The 13451-nt window shown below is 49.6% G+C and overlaps 1 protein-coding gene across 2 annotated transcripts in view; it reads right to left on the bottom strand.

Moving 5' to 3' along the window:
* The window catches only part of ZMYND11 (zinc finger MYND-type containing 11), a 78035-nt gene extending 75523 nt beyond the window's left edge, over positions 1-2512 (bottom strand). For both annotated transcript variants that reach the window (XM_066585318.1, XM_066585319.1), the window contains exon 1: positions 2436-2512. The gene's annotated coding sequence lies outside the window, so the exon portion shown is untranslated. The remainder of the gene's footprint in view (positions 1-2435) is intronic.
* Between the last annotated feature and the right edge of the window lie 10939 nt (positions 2513-13451).

The raw sequence follows: 13451 nt of genomic DNA, 5'->3' as shown, positions 1-13451 counted from the left end.
AGAGGATCACAAGCGTCTCCCACTGACTTCAATAAGATCCCCTCGCACAACATGCAATGACCGTGCCAGGCCTTCTATATGCAAGTGTGGGCGGGCACACGGGTGGTTTTTGGTAGTTCCATTTTAGGATAAAAATGACTTTTTGATCACTTTATATTCAATTTTGGGGGGGGGGGGGGGGGGTGACCATCTGCAAAAAAAAGTGCAACTCTGGAATTGCATTCTTTCCGCTCCCAGACGGCATTAACAAGGTGAGATTTTAATAAACTGCACTTTTACGGATGGAGGGACACCAACGGTTTTTTGGCGAGCGCTAAAAAAAAGGTTTTAAAAAACTTTAGATATTTTAATTTTTGGTGATAATTAAAAAAAAAAAAATCTTTACCTTACTTTTTTTTTTTTTTACACCCCTGATGAACTTGCGGCCATTTAATCACTTCTGCTGTTTGGGACATTTAAATGCCGCGGTCAGTCACTGTGAGCGTGAGTCTACACTGACAGCTGTCAGACATACTTCACTGGGGTCATCAGACCCCAAGCAGCGTGACAGTCCGCAGCTCCTGGGCTGGGTTCACGCGGAGCGGAATCCACGATCTTGAAAATCTCGTCCACAAGCTGCGGACCGGTGCAGAGACTGACTTGTGGCGCTTACGCCCGTGCAAAGCCGGCCTGAAACAGCCGCCGACACGTTTTCTGAGGCTTCGCACACCTGAACTCGCCGCGCCGTCTGAGCCTCTCAGATTTATCGCAACGGCCGCGCTGCAGTAGGTCACACGGTCCCGTTACCAATCATTAGCTGTGATGTCACGGCGCAACACGGACAAAGGCGCCAAGTAACGCTGGTGGATTTCTTTGCAACGGTCCTGTCTGGGCAGGTCACATGACCGCAGCATCAGATACAATGTAGCAGTGCAGCACCGCCACTAAACGGTCGCACAACAGCAGCATCTTCTCCGGGACTCGGACAACCGAACTCCCCGTGTGACCGCAGCGCTTCAGAGGTTGCGCCGCAGCAGGTCACATGACTAATGTCCACGTGGCGCGACCGGAAGCCCAACCTTTAGTAGCGATGTCACGTGCGACTATCGCCGCCCCAGGGGTCATTCACACCGTTTTGGTTGGTGAAGAATCATTCCGTCAGCGCCCGTTCACACCGCCGGATTTTCTGTGCGAGTTTTTTTACTCAGACGTGCGTTTTTTAAGTGCGTAAAAAAAATAAAAATAAAGTCGCAACATGCCGCATTTTGGGCCGTATTATGGACAAAACAGTGAAGAAAATCTTCCATGAAAGTCTGTGCTTTTTGTAACACACGGGCGGTATTGGAAAGAGTCATATCAGGTGCGCCTTTATTTTTTGCGCAGGTCAAAAACCCAGCGACGAGCCACGCAACATAGACGGAAAAATGAGCCCCAAATGTGTGCGGTCACACGCAGCAAAAACAGCGCGGCTATCACGGGCCAGCATTGCATCCCGCGGTGCGTACGAGGCCTTACCAATAAGTGCGTGCCACATGCGGTTTTTTACGCGGTGGGCGGTTTTTTTTTTACTTCTGTATCGTGTCAAATTACTCACAAATACAAAAAAAAAAAAAAGCAAACCCGCCGTCACTTTTTTTTTCCATACGGATTCCCGCGTGAAAACCGCAGTGAATATGAACGCAACTGCGTATCTGCTGCGCTTTTCCACGATCTCATTCGCTCTTCCGATGGCGTTCGGTCCATAAATGAAGTATAGTATTTTTTTTTTTTAACGCACGTAAATCCCGCCGCCTGAATCACCCGCCGTTAATCGGCGTCGTTGCATGCGGTGCGGATTGCATCCATGAAAAAATCCGGACAGGAGACCCGCCGGTGTGAAGGCGCCATAAAGCGGCCACACGTATTTTTGTGCATGTACTTCTTTAAACTGGATGTTGCGCGACCGAAGCAACCCTCGCTGCGATTCGCGTGCGACACGTCTCCATTTACAGTCACGGTTTTAGAACAGGAAAACCTCAGCGGTGAAATAGGCGCAGACTATCCGCCTTCGACTGGTCGGCAGCACCTTTGGCGCGCTCAGCTGTCGCAGCACATTGCGCAAGCAGGGCAGACCTGTCCGTGCTAATATTGCCCATCCGCCCGCCGTGCTCCCCCTGCACATGGCGGCAACTGTTTGCACTACTGTGCAGTTCCCACTCCTGGCTGCACTAGTCAGGGGGCAGCACTCATCTGTCACCCTGCAGCACCTGCACACAGCTGTCCATAACAATACAGGAACCGGGTCCCAGGGAGTAACACCAGTCCCGGCCAGCACGGGGCGTAGTCACGGGCGGCCCCACACACAGACCCACCCAACCATTTGTAAAGAGGGGGGGATGCACCGACCGCGAGGGGGGGGGGGGTAGAAGGAGGAGGAAACGGGGCTGCAACGACGCAACGCCGGTCCGCTCACTTACCTGGGCTGGATCGGATGATGACTGGCCCTTGCCTCCCACCAATAGCAGCGCGCAATCCTGCTCTACAGCCGCCCGCTGATTGGTTGATTACTGGTTGGTGGATCGCAGACGTCGAGAGTGACGTGTCGCGCATGCGCAATAAGGCTCCAGGCCAGAAAATCTGCGCCGTTTCGCGGCCTGTCGCCATTACCGTGAGGGGAGGAGAGTTTTATACCGTCCCGCTGCTTGTCGGCGGCGGGTTACCGAGTATTAGTGTCACACTCCTGACTAGTTGTGGTGGAGGGAGTGGTCCGGAGTGACAGCATTTGAGGGGGGGAGAGGCGGCTACCTGTGGCTCTCAAGAGGTCGTGGGACTACGTGTCCCAGCATGCTTTGCGAGCCAGAGGCATCATGGGATTTGTAGTTTTTTCCCGCGCGCTCCCAGAGTTAATAGCAGGAGCGCCGGGCTGGCCGCGGGACGGGAAGGTTTGCTAACAGTTCCACCAACTTTGTCTCACTACATGGAGATATATTTTCGTGTCTTGACCGATATAAATGGCGTCCAGGAAGGTTTATGGAGGAACAGTTGTAGTGACGGGCGCACACAGGACTTATGGGGGCCCCAGAGATGAACTCGGAAGTGGGACCCCCGAAAGAGGAAAAAGATAAATATATATTGTATTCTGCAACATAGCGGATGAGATAGGCTACCTCTAAATATTGCAGTCACTGTATATTAGATGAGCAGCTCCGCATGATGATAGTGATTGCAGTGCAGTTACCTCCACCGATCTCACGTGGCTTCTCTACTGTTGGGGTCGGCTTTCCGTTTTCCTCTCTATTCGGGTCCCGAGTCGTCATGAAGACTTCCAGTTATTACTGGTTGCTACCCCCAATGTCCCACTCAATACTAATAGTGCCCTCTGTGGTCTCCATTTAATAATAGTACCCGTCGCAGTGCCCCCGCCATAGTAATAGAACCCGTCTCAGTGCCCCACTATAGTAATAGAACACATCTCGGTGCCCCCGCCATAGTAATAGAACCCCTCGCAGTTCCCCACCATAGTAATAGAACCCCTCTCGGTGCCCCCGCCATAGTAATAGTAGCCCTCTGTGGTCTCCATTTAGTAATAGTGCCCCCGTCATAGTAATAGAACCTGTCTCAGTGCCCCACTATAGTAATAGAACACATCTCGTTGCCCCCGCAATAGCAATAGTACCCCTCTCAGTGCCCCCACCATAGTAATAGAACCCCTCTCAGTGTCCCTGCTATAATAATAGTACCCCTCTCAGTGCCCCCACCATAGTAATAGTGCCCCCTCTCAGTGTCCCTGCTATAATAATAGTACCCCTCTCAGTGCCCCCACCATAGTAATAGTGCCCCCTCTCAGTGTCCCTGCTATAGTAATAGTACCCCTCGCAGTGCCCCGCCATAGTAATAGAACCCATCTCAGTGCCCCCACCATAGTAATAGTACCCCTCACCATAGTAATAGTACCCCTCTTGGTGCCCCACCATAGTAATAGAACCCATCTCAGTGCCCCCACCATAGTAATAGTACCCCTCACCATAGTAATAGAACCCCTCTCGGTGCCCATGCCATAGTAATAGTACCCCTCGCAGTGCCCCCACTATAGTAATAGAACCCATCTCAGTGCCCCATTATAGTAATAGTACCCCTCGGAGTTCCCCACCATAGTAATAGCACCTCTCTTGGTGCCCCCACCATAGTAATAGTACCCCTCTCAGTGCCACTCACCATAGTAATAGTGTCCCTCTCAGTGTCCCTGCCATAGTAATAGTATCCCCCTCAGTGCCCCCTCACTATAGTAATAGTATCCCCCTCAGTGCTCCCACCATAGTAATAGTACCCCTCTCAGTGCGCCCACCATAGTAATAGTACCCCTCTCAGTGCCCCTGCTATAGTAATAGTACCCCTCTCAGTGCCCCCACTATAGTAATAGAACCCATCTCAGTGCCCCATTATAGTAATAGTACCCCTCGGATTTCCCCACCATAGTAATAGTACCCCTCGCAGTGCTCCCACCATAGTAATAGTGCCCCTCACCATAGTAATAGTGCCCCTCTCAGTGCCCCTGCTATAGTAATAGTGCCCCCCTACCATAGTAATAGTGCCCCTCTCAGTGTCCTTGCCATAGTAATAGTATCCCCCTCAGTGCTCCCACCATAGTAATAGTACCCCTCTTAGTGCGCCCACCATAGTAATAGTACCCCTCTCAGTGCCCCTGCTATAGAAAAAGTACCCCTCTCAGTGCCCCTACCATAGTAATAGTGCCCCTCTCAGTGTCCCTGCTATAGTAATAGTACCCCTCTCAGTGCCACTCACCATATTAATAGTGCCCCTGCTATAGTAATAGTACCCCTCTCAGTGCCCCTCACCATAGTAAAAGTGCCTCTCTCAGTGTCCCTGCCATAGTAATGGTTTCCCCCTCAGTGCTCCCACCATAGTACTAGTACCCCTCTCAGTGCCCCCACCATAGTAATAGTACCCCTCTCAGTTCCCCTGCTATAGTAATAGTGCCCCTCACCCTAGTAATAGTACCCCTCTCAGTGCCCCCACCATAGTAATAGTACCCCTCTCAGTTCCCCTGCTATAGTAATATTGCCCCTCACCATAGTTATAGTACCCCTCTCAGTGCCCCTCACCATAGTAATAGTGCTCCTCTCAGTGCCCCTCACCATAGTAATAGTGCCACTCTCAGTGCCCCTCACCATAGTAATAGTGCCCCTCTCAGTGCCCCCACCATAGTAATAGTGCCCATCTCAGTGTCCCAGCCATAGTGATAGTATCCCCCTTAGTGCTCCCACCATAGTAATAGTACCCCTCTCAATGCGCCCACCATAGTAATAGTACTCCTCTCAGTGCCCCTGCTATAGTAATAGTGCCCCTCTCAGTGCCCCCACCATAGTAATAGTGCCCCTCTCAGTGTCCCTGCTGTAGTAATAGTACCCCTCTCAATGCCCCCACCATAGTAATAGTGCCCATCTCAGTGTCCCAGCCATAGTGATAGTATCCCCCTCAGTGCTCCCACCATAGTAATAGTGCCCCCACAATAGTAATAGTACCCTTCTCAATGCGCCCACCATAGTAATAGTACTCCTCTCAGTGCCCCTGCTATAGTAATTGTGCCCCTCTCAGTGCCCCCACCATAGTAATAGTGCCCCTCTCAGTGTCCCTGCTGTAGTAATAGTACCCCTCTCAGTGCCCTCACCATAGTAATAGTGCCCCTCACCATAGTAATAGTGCCCCTCTCAGTGCCCCCTTACCATAGTAATAGTGCCCCTCTCAGTGCCCCCACCATAGTAATAGTGCCCATCTCAGTGTCCCTGCCATAGTGATAGTATCCCCCTCAGTGCTCCCACCATAGTAATAGTGCCCCTCTGTGTCCCTGCTATAGTAATAGTACCCCTCTCAGTGCCCCTCACCATAGTAATAGTGCCCCTCTCAGTGCCCCTCACCATAGTAATAGTGCCCTTTTCAGTGCCCCCACCATAGTAATAGTGCTCCTCTCAGTGTCCCTACTATAGTAATAGTACCCCTCTCAGTGCTCCCACCATAGTAATAGTGCCCATCTCAGTGTCCCTGCCATAGTCATAGTATCCCCCTCAGTACCCCCACCATAGTAATAGTGCCCCTCTCAGTGTCCCTGCCATAGTAATAGTGCCCCTCTCAGTGTCCCTCAACATAGTAATAGTGCCCCTCTCAGTGTCCCTGCTATAGTAATAGTACCCCTCCCAGTGCCCCCACCATAGTAATAGTGCCCATCTCAGTGTCCCTGCCATAGTGATAGTATCCCCCTCAGTGCTCCCACCATAGTAATAGTGCCCCTCTGTGTCCCTGCTATAGTAATAGTACCCCTCTCAGTGCCCCTCACCATAGTAATAGTGCCCCTCTCAGTGCCCCTCACCATAGTAATAGTGCCCTTTTCAGTGCCCCCACCATAGTAATAGTGCTCCTCTCAGTGTCCCTACTATAGTAATAGTACCCCTCTCAGTGCTCCCACCATAGTAATAGTGCCCATCTCAGTGTCCCTGCCATAGTCATAGTATCCCCCTCAGTACCCCCACCATAGTAATAGTGCCCCTCTCAGTGTCCCTGCCATAGTAATAGTGCCCCTCTCAGTGTCCCTCAACATAGTAATAGTGCCCCTCTCAGTGTCCCTGCTATAGTAATAGTACCCCTCCCAGTGCCCCCACCATAGTAATAGTGCCCATCTCAGTGTCCCTGCCATAGTCATAGTGCCCTCTCTGTGGTGCCCACTCAGGCCGGGATCACATGAGTGTATTTGACAGCGTGCAGGCTGCAATATATACACACACGGCTCGCAACCAGTGCGGAATGACATTGCGTACCGGTTACACGCAGCCCATAGCCATGCACTTTCTTGGTGTGTATGCAGTCGTATTAGGCACCAGGATAGAACATGCTGCGATTTTTCTTGCACACGTATTTCGTGCAAGTCGTGTAAGCGCCAATATGGCTGCCAATGGCAGATTGTTGCAGCGTATTACGGGGGTGAGACACTCTTGTGTGACCCCCGTCTTAGTAAGAGTGCACTTTTCAATGCCCCTTATAGTAAAAGTGGCCCCACACTTATTAGTAGTGCTCCTCTGTGGCCCCCATGCAGTAATAGTGCCCCTTCTATATGTGGGCCCTGTGATATTGGCAAATCATCACCCATCTTTCCATGTCAATCTGCCACTTTTCTGGTTTGGGGAAAGTTGAGTTGACCTAGACAGATGGTTAAGGGTGTCTTCTGTCAAGCGGAACTCATCAATCTTCATCCCACTGCAGTTCACACCTCTACCAGAAGGGGTCTTTGATGTCACTTGCTCTTTCTAGGTAAGATAAAGTTCCCCGATGCAAGCGCCGAGTCATTGCTGACTCCTCGGGGGACGTCACATCATGACGTTTCCTTGTGTGTTTTCCCGGGGTGGTTTGCCATTGCCTTCCCCAGTCATCTTTTACCCCCCAGCAAGCTGGGTACTCGTTTTACCGACCTCGGAAGGATGGAAGGCTGAGTCAACCTTGAGCCGGCTTCTAGGACCAACAAGAAAACCCTTTGTAGTGATGTTACCAAGTTACAAGGGGAAGTCAATTGTCATATCCCCCCAACCGCTTGTCTCCTATCCAGTATACACAACCCAGACGTTGTGTCACTCCGCCTGTATACTGTATCAATGAGAGGAGGAACTAATAACGGGATTAGGGGTCATCTGCATGTCTCCATATCTTCTGACCCGCGAGTGTACCGCAGACTCAATGCATTTACATTACACCGATACATGGAGCCCACAGAATCGCGGACCTGTGAAGCTAATCATTTGTCGCAGATCATGCTTGACATCCTCGTGTAGATAAATTCATGATATATTACATAGCGGCTAGAGCTTGCCCATTGAAGGGCCTCCTGGGGAAATATGGACAATATGTTAAATTAAGGTCCATCTGGAAGATCTGCACATATACTCTGCCAGCCCATCCATGCTGTCAAAAAGGAGGACGGTGGAGGTGTGACTCGGAAAAGAAGACCTTAAAGCGAAGGGTGTCCCCTCCCCAAATTGTCAGACCAAAGAGATGCATCTAAATGCAGGCTGCCAACTTCATAGACTGGTATTCTCTATTCATCTCTTTTGTTTTCCTGCTGTTTTGTGTGTATTTGTCGCTCCTCACCATTTTTGTAAATATCTCCTTTTTTATATTTTAGAATAAAGCTTAAAACTTTTATTTGTCGTCATTGAACCTTTTAAGCAATCCATAACCCCAAAGTGTGTTCGTTGTGTGTCGGCTGTTGGAAACTAAGGTGGCAGACCCACCTGTCGGAAACGATCAGCGGTGGCAGCTAGGGGCATGCTAGGCCATGCAGGATGCGATTTGGGCTCCATCTTGCAGGAGTGCAGGACCCGGGGAGCTGGAAATAAGCTGACCCTGTGGTCTGCCCCTGGGTGCCGCACATCACAGGTTGGTGACTGTTGGACCCGTAAAACACGTATCCGTGACAGTCCCAACGTAGTTATAGTGCTCCTCTGTGGCCCCATTTAGTAACAGTGTCCATTTCAGTGCACACCGTAGTGATAGTGCTTCCTCAGTGGCCCCCACTTAGTAAGAGTGCCCCTTCAGTGGTTTCCACTTAGGAAGAGTGCCCCTATCAATGACCTGCATAGTAATAGTGCCCCTCTCAACGCCATCCTTAGCAATAGTGTCCACCTTTGTGGCCGCCTTTTAATAATGTTGTCCTGTCCATCCACCCCCACTCGCTGAACCTTTATTGCCCGCTACAAACTACCAGCTCACAGTAAAAATCTTACATGCTGGCACCGTCATACTGATGCCAGTCGGAGTGCTCAGTGCGCTGTCTGACTCTCCCCCCCAGTCTTTTGCACACTGCTCTGACAGCAGGATAGGAAGGAGTTGTTGGGTGCACTGAGTGCTCCAGCCATTGTTAGTGCGGCTTGGTAAGCTGCTTTCACACGGGTCAGGAAATCGCGTTGCGAGGCGCATAAATTCTGCCCGAATATGAACCCCATTTTTTGTGAATGGGCACATCTTTAGGCATGCTCTCGCATCGCACCTCCCACTGTTTCCAGTTGAGCCGGCGGCAGCACCGTACCTCATGCCAGGTGCAAGTGGTGCAATGCAAGGTTTCCCCATTGAGAACAATGGAAGAAACTCTGCGATCCTCTGCCGTGGGTGACAGCTACGGCGGAGAATCACTACTTTTCCGAAGTGATGTCAAAACCGCCTTGCATCCGCGGGGAAATCGCATGTTGGCAAGTGCGATATCCGATTGTGATTTACGGCCCGATATGGCATTCGCCCGTTTGAAGTTGGCTTTAGTATGTAATAGGTTTTTACTATCGGCTGGTTGTTCGGGCAGCTTCGGGGGAGGGCGAGGTCCTCCAGCCCCGGGGCCACTTTACCATTTGGGCCCCATAACAGTTGCGTGATCTACCTTCGTTGGCCGCATATCACTGCTGAAAGCGACATTTTTATGTAATTGTGGGAATAAGGAACTTCAAATCCTCCTCATACGGATGCCGGCTGGATTCACTGGCAGTGTTTTAATGAAACATGCAATGTTTTCTCGGTATTTGCGTGTACTTATTTTTGGCCCAAAAAGCTGTGTTTCCTGGCAGGGTAGGTTCCTGAGTGAATGGAGCGGAGGTCGTATAGACACATCTCTGCTCCATTCACTTCAATGACAGCACCGGAGATTGCTGAAGTACTCGAATTCAGTCATCTCTGGTGCTGGCACTGAAGTGAATAGAGCGGCAGCGCGCCTTTGTGACCTTTGCTCCATTCACTTGGGTACCGTTCAGATCTCCTTCTCGGGATCAGAGGGGGAACGCAGCGGTCGGACCACCACCAATCATAAAGTTCCATGTTAAAGTTCTGATGTTACGTACATAGTAGGACACTACCTAGTGTAGCAACATGAACATGCATGCTCTGCTTGGTGTCTGGGTAGGGATTCTCCATTTACTGCAGAGCAGTCAATAGAAATGGCTTTCTGTCAGTTTGTGAGAGAAGGAGCACAACTCTACAGTAGCTTGGCAGTATAGCTGAGAAGACTCCTTCAGGGGAAGTAAGAAAGGATCACGTTATACTGTCAGCTGCTAGAGGGAGAAGGAGACGGATTCTGTGCAGAGCCCACTCCCAGCAGGACCGCCACCAATGTTGAAACATGGAAGCAAAGAAATGCTGCAAATTACTTTAAAACAGCTATTATCAGCATTTCAAGACTTCCAGTATGAAATCATGCATAGGATAATCCCTTTTACATGGTCTTAACCAGGCTACAAATTTTGCATAAATCATTATTATAGGTGAATATTAGAAGCAATTCTGTCTTGTCAAAGAAAAATGCATCTTAATCCGTCTCATTTCTTCCTCCCTCAGTCTGTTCACTCACTCTGAAACACTGCACAGTTGTGTCTTGGCAGATAGAATGGAATAAGAGCTCACTGATGGATTAGATTACATGCTGCTCATAGAAGTCTATGGAGAGGATGAGGTGTAGCGAGCGAAAGAGAAGGAGAGAGACACGGAGATGCTGCTGCTAATAATATATATATATTTTTTTACTCACAGCTATTTAGATAATACCTATACTGCTTAGTACTACTGTATAATGTTCTCTATGCTGCTGTTATTTATGATGAACAGAGGTAGAGGTGACATCCTGTTCTTCTGCGTGTGCAGTCCATATTCACCAGCTCAGGGATAGAGAAGAAATTCTGCTCTCCTATGTGTGGAGTGTATGGAGACATCATAGCAACAGTTTACATCCACCAGCTCAGAGATCCTGTTCTCTTATGTGTACAATGTATGGAGACAACATACCAGCAATCTACACCCTTTAGCTCAGAGAGAGATGAAGAAGTCCTGCTCTCCTATGTGTACAATGTATGGAGACATCATAGCAGCAGTCTACACCCACCAGCTGAGAGAAATAGAGAAGAAGAGATCCCACTCCCCTATGTGAGCAGTGTAGGGAGACATCATAGCAGCAGTCTACATCCTCCAGCTCAGAGATCCTGTTCTCCTATGTGTGCAGTATATAGAGACAACATAGCAGCAATCTACACCCACCAGCTCAGACAGAGAAGAAGAGATCCTGCTCTCCTATGTGTGCAGTGTATGGAGACAACATAGCAGCAATCTACACCCACCAGCTCAGACAGAGAAGAAGAGATCCTGCTCTCCTATGTGTGCAGTATATGGAGACAACATAGCAGCAATCTACACCCACCAGCTCAGACAGAGAAGAAGAGATCCTGCTCTCCCGTGTGTGCAGTGTATTTATCCAGGGGTCATAACAGGACAAATCACCCAAGGAGCAACACCCGACCATCTCTGATTCTTATGAAACTTTGCAAATTTGTTCAATACTAGAATGTATATTAAGACTTAAATTTTCAGACCCATGGGGTCAAGAAATGCAGGTAGGTCAATTATCCGAAGGCCACTGGAAACCATAATTTCTGATCATTCATATTTCAGAAACTTGGAGGCGTAGGAAGATGAGCACGGTGTTGTTATCTTTGAAATAATATGTAGATTTATAACATATTTTTCCTAACACTGTAATTCCATTGCAAATTAAATAAAAATTTCTAAACGTTTTTGGAACTGAGCCACTCCTGAGAGAATGCTGAAATGTATATATGCCCCATACATTAAAGTTTCTCACCACTAAATTTCAGGAAGGAGTTCTTTGTAGTTTTTGAGAAAAAAAAGTCTTAACCTCTAATGTCATAAAATAATGCATGATTATTGATACCGGCAGGTGATAGATAAATCTAGTGTTGTGGGAAATTTCGGTAATATCTGTATATACCGTATTTTTCTGACCAAAAGATGAATTTTTTAGCCAAACTAAAACATGTAGTGTCCCTGTGCTCTATAGTCTGACCGCTTCCCCTCTTCCCTGTCTGTCCCTGTGCTCTATAGTCTGACCGCTTCCCCTCTTCCCTGTCTGTCCCTGTGCTCTATAGTCTGACCGGTTCCCCTCTTCCCTGTCTGTCCCTGTGCTCTATAGTCTGACCGCTTCCCCTCTTCCCTGTCTGTCCCTGTGCTCTATAGTCTGACCGGTTCCCCTCTTCCCTGTCTGTCCCTGTGCTCTATAGTCTGACCGGTTCCCCTCTTCCCTGTCTGTCCCTGTGCTCTATAGTCTGACCGCTTCCCCTCTTCCCTGTCTGTCCCTGTGCTCTATAGTCTGACCGCTTCCCCTCTTCCCTGTCTGTCCCTGTGCTCTATAGTCTGACCGGTTCCCCTCTTCCCTGTCTGTCCCTGTGCTCTATAGTCTGACCGGTTCCCCTCTTCCCTGTCTGTCCCTGTGCCCTATAGTCTGACCGGTTTCCCTCTTCCCTGTCTGTCCCTGTGCCCTATAGTCTGACCGGTTCCCCTCTTCCCTGTCTGTCCCTGTGCTCTATAGTCTGACCGCTTCCCCTCTTCCCTGTCTGTCCCTGTGCTCTATAGTCTGACCGCTTCCCCTCTTCCCTGTCTGTCCCTGTGCTCTATAGTCTGACCGGTTCCCCTCTTCCCTGTCTGTCCCTGTGCTCTATAGTCTGACCGGTTCCCCTCTTCCCTGTCTGTCCCTGTGCTCTATAGTCTGACCGGTTCCCCTCTTCCCTGTCTGTCCCTGTGCCCTATTGTCTGACCGGTTCCCCTCTTCCCTGTCTGTCCCTGTGCTCTATAGTCTGACTGGTTCCCCTCTTCCCTGTCGGTTTTGTGTCCGGCCAAGCACGGAGTGATAAGGCGGCTCCTCCATCAGCAGCCAGCTGAGCTTTCACTTAGTGTAACCGTTGAATGACTGATCCCAGCCAACCCTTGACTGCAGGTACTGCCTAAACTTTTTGTCTTTCTTCTTATTCCTCTCTCTCCTCATTCAGACTGCTGATCATATCTCCACCCCCCTCAGCACAGAGGCAATCTGTAACAGTGAGATTAGGCTGAACTTGGAGGCAGAGCATTTAAAGGGACTATCCAAGTTAAGAGAAACCCCTGTGATCAGGTCCCCCATGGTATAAAATAACACATCAGCTGTGACTCACCTCTTCCTGCTCCCCTGTTTGTCCTCCGCCATCTCTGGTCTTCATGTGATGTCACTCTACATGTGGAGCCTGTCAACAAACAAGCTGCAGCAGCCAATCACAGCACTCGGCAAGCCGAGGGCTATCATTCCTTGCTACAGCATGTTTACGGGATCTCACAGTTGCCTGTAAACAGACAGCGGAGACAGCTGTGAAGGACGAACGAGAGAGCTGGGAGAAGTGAGCAACTGCTGATTTGTTACTTTGTAGCATGGGGGACCTGGTGCTGGGTTTCTCTTAAGGCTTCCTTCACACGGGCGACACGGCATCACCGTGAGAAAATCGCAGCGATATCGCATCGCTGGTTCGCGCGGCAATACCACGATTTTGTGGCGCTACATGCAAGGATTTTCGGGAGGGGTGCTTGAAATATAAGCCTTACCCTAAAAGTATACCCTAACTGTGGAAAATAATTTAAAA

The sequence above is a fragment of the Eleutherodactylus coqui genome, chromosome 12 (assembly GCF_035609145.1).
Source record: "Eleutherodactylus coqui strain aEleCoq1 chromosome 12, aEleCoq1.hap1, whole genome shotgun sequence".
Classification (NCBI taxonomy): domain Eukaryota; kingdom Metazoa; phylum Chordata; class Amphibia; order Anura; family Eleutherodactylidae; genus Eleutherodactylus; species Eleutherodactylus coqui.
Note: the sequence above shows the minus strand (reverse complement) of the source record. Positions and strands in the feature narration are given on the sequence as shown.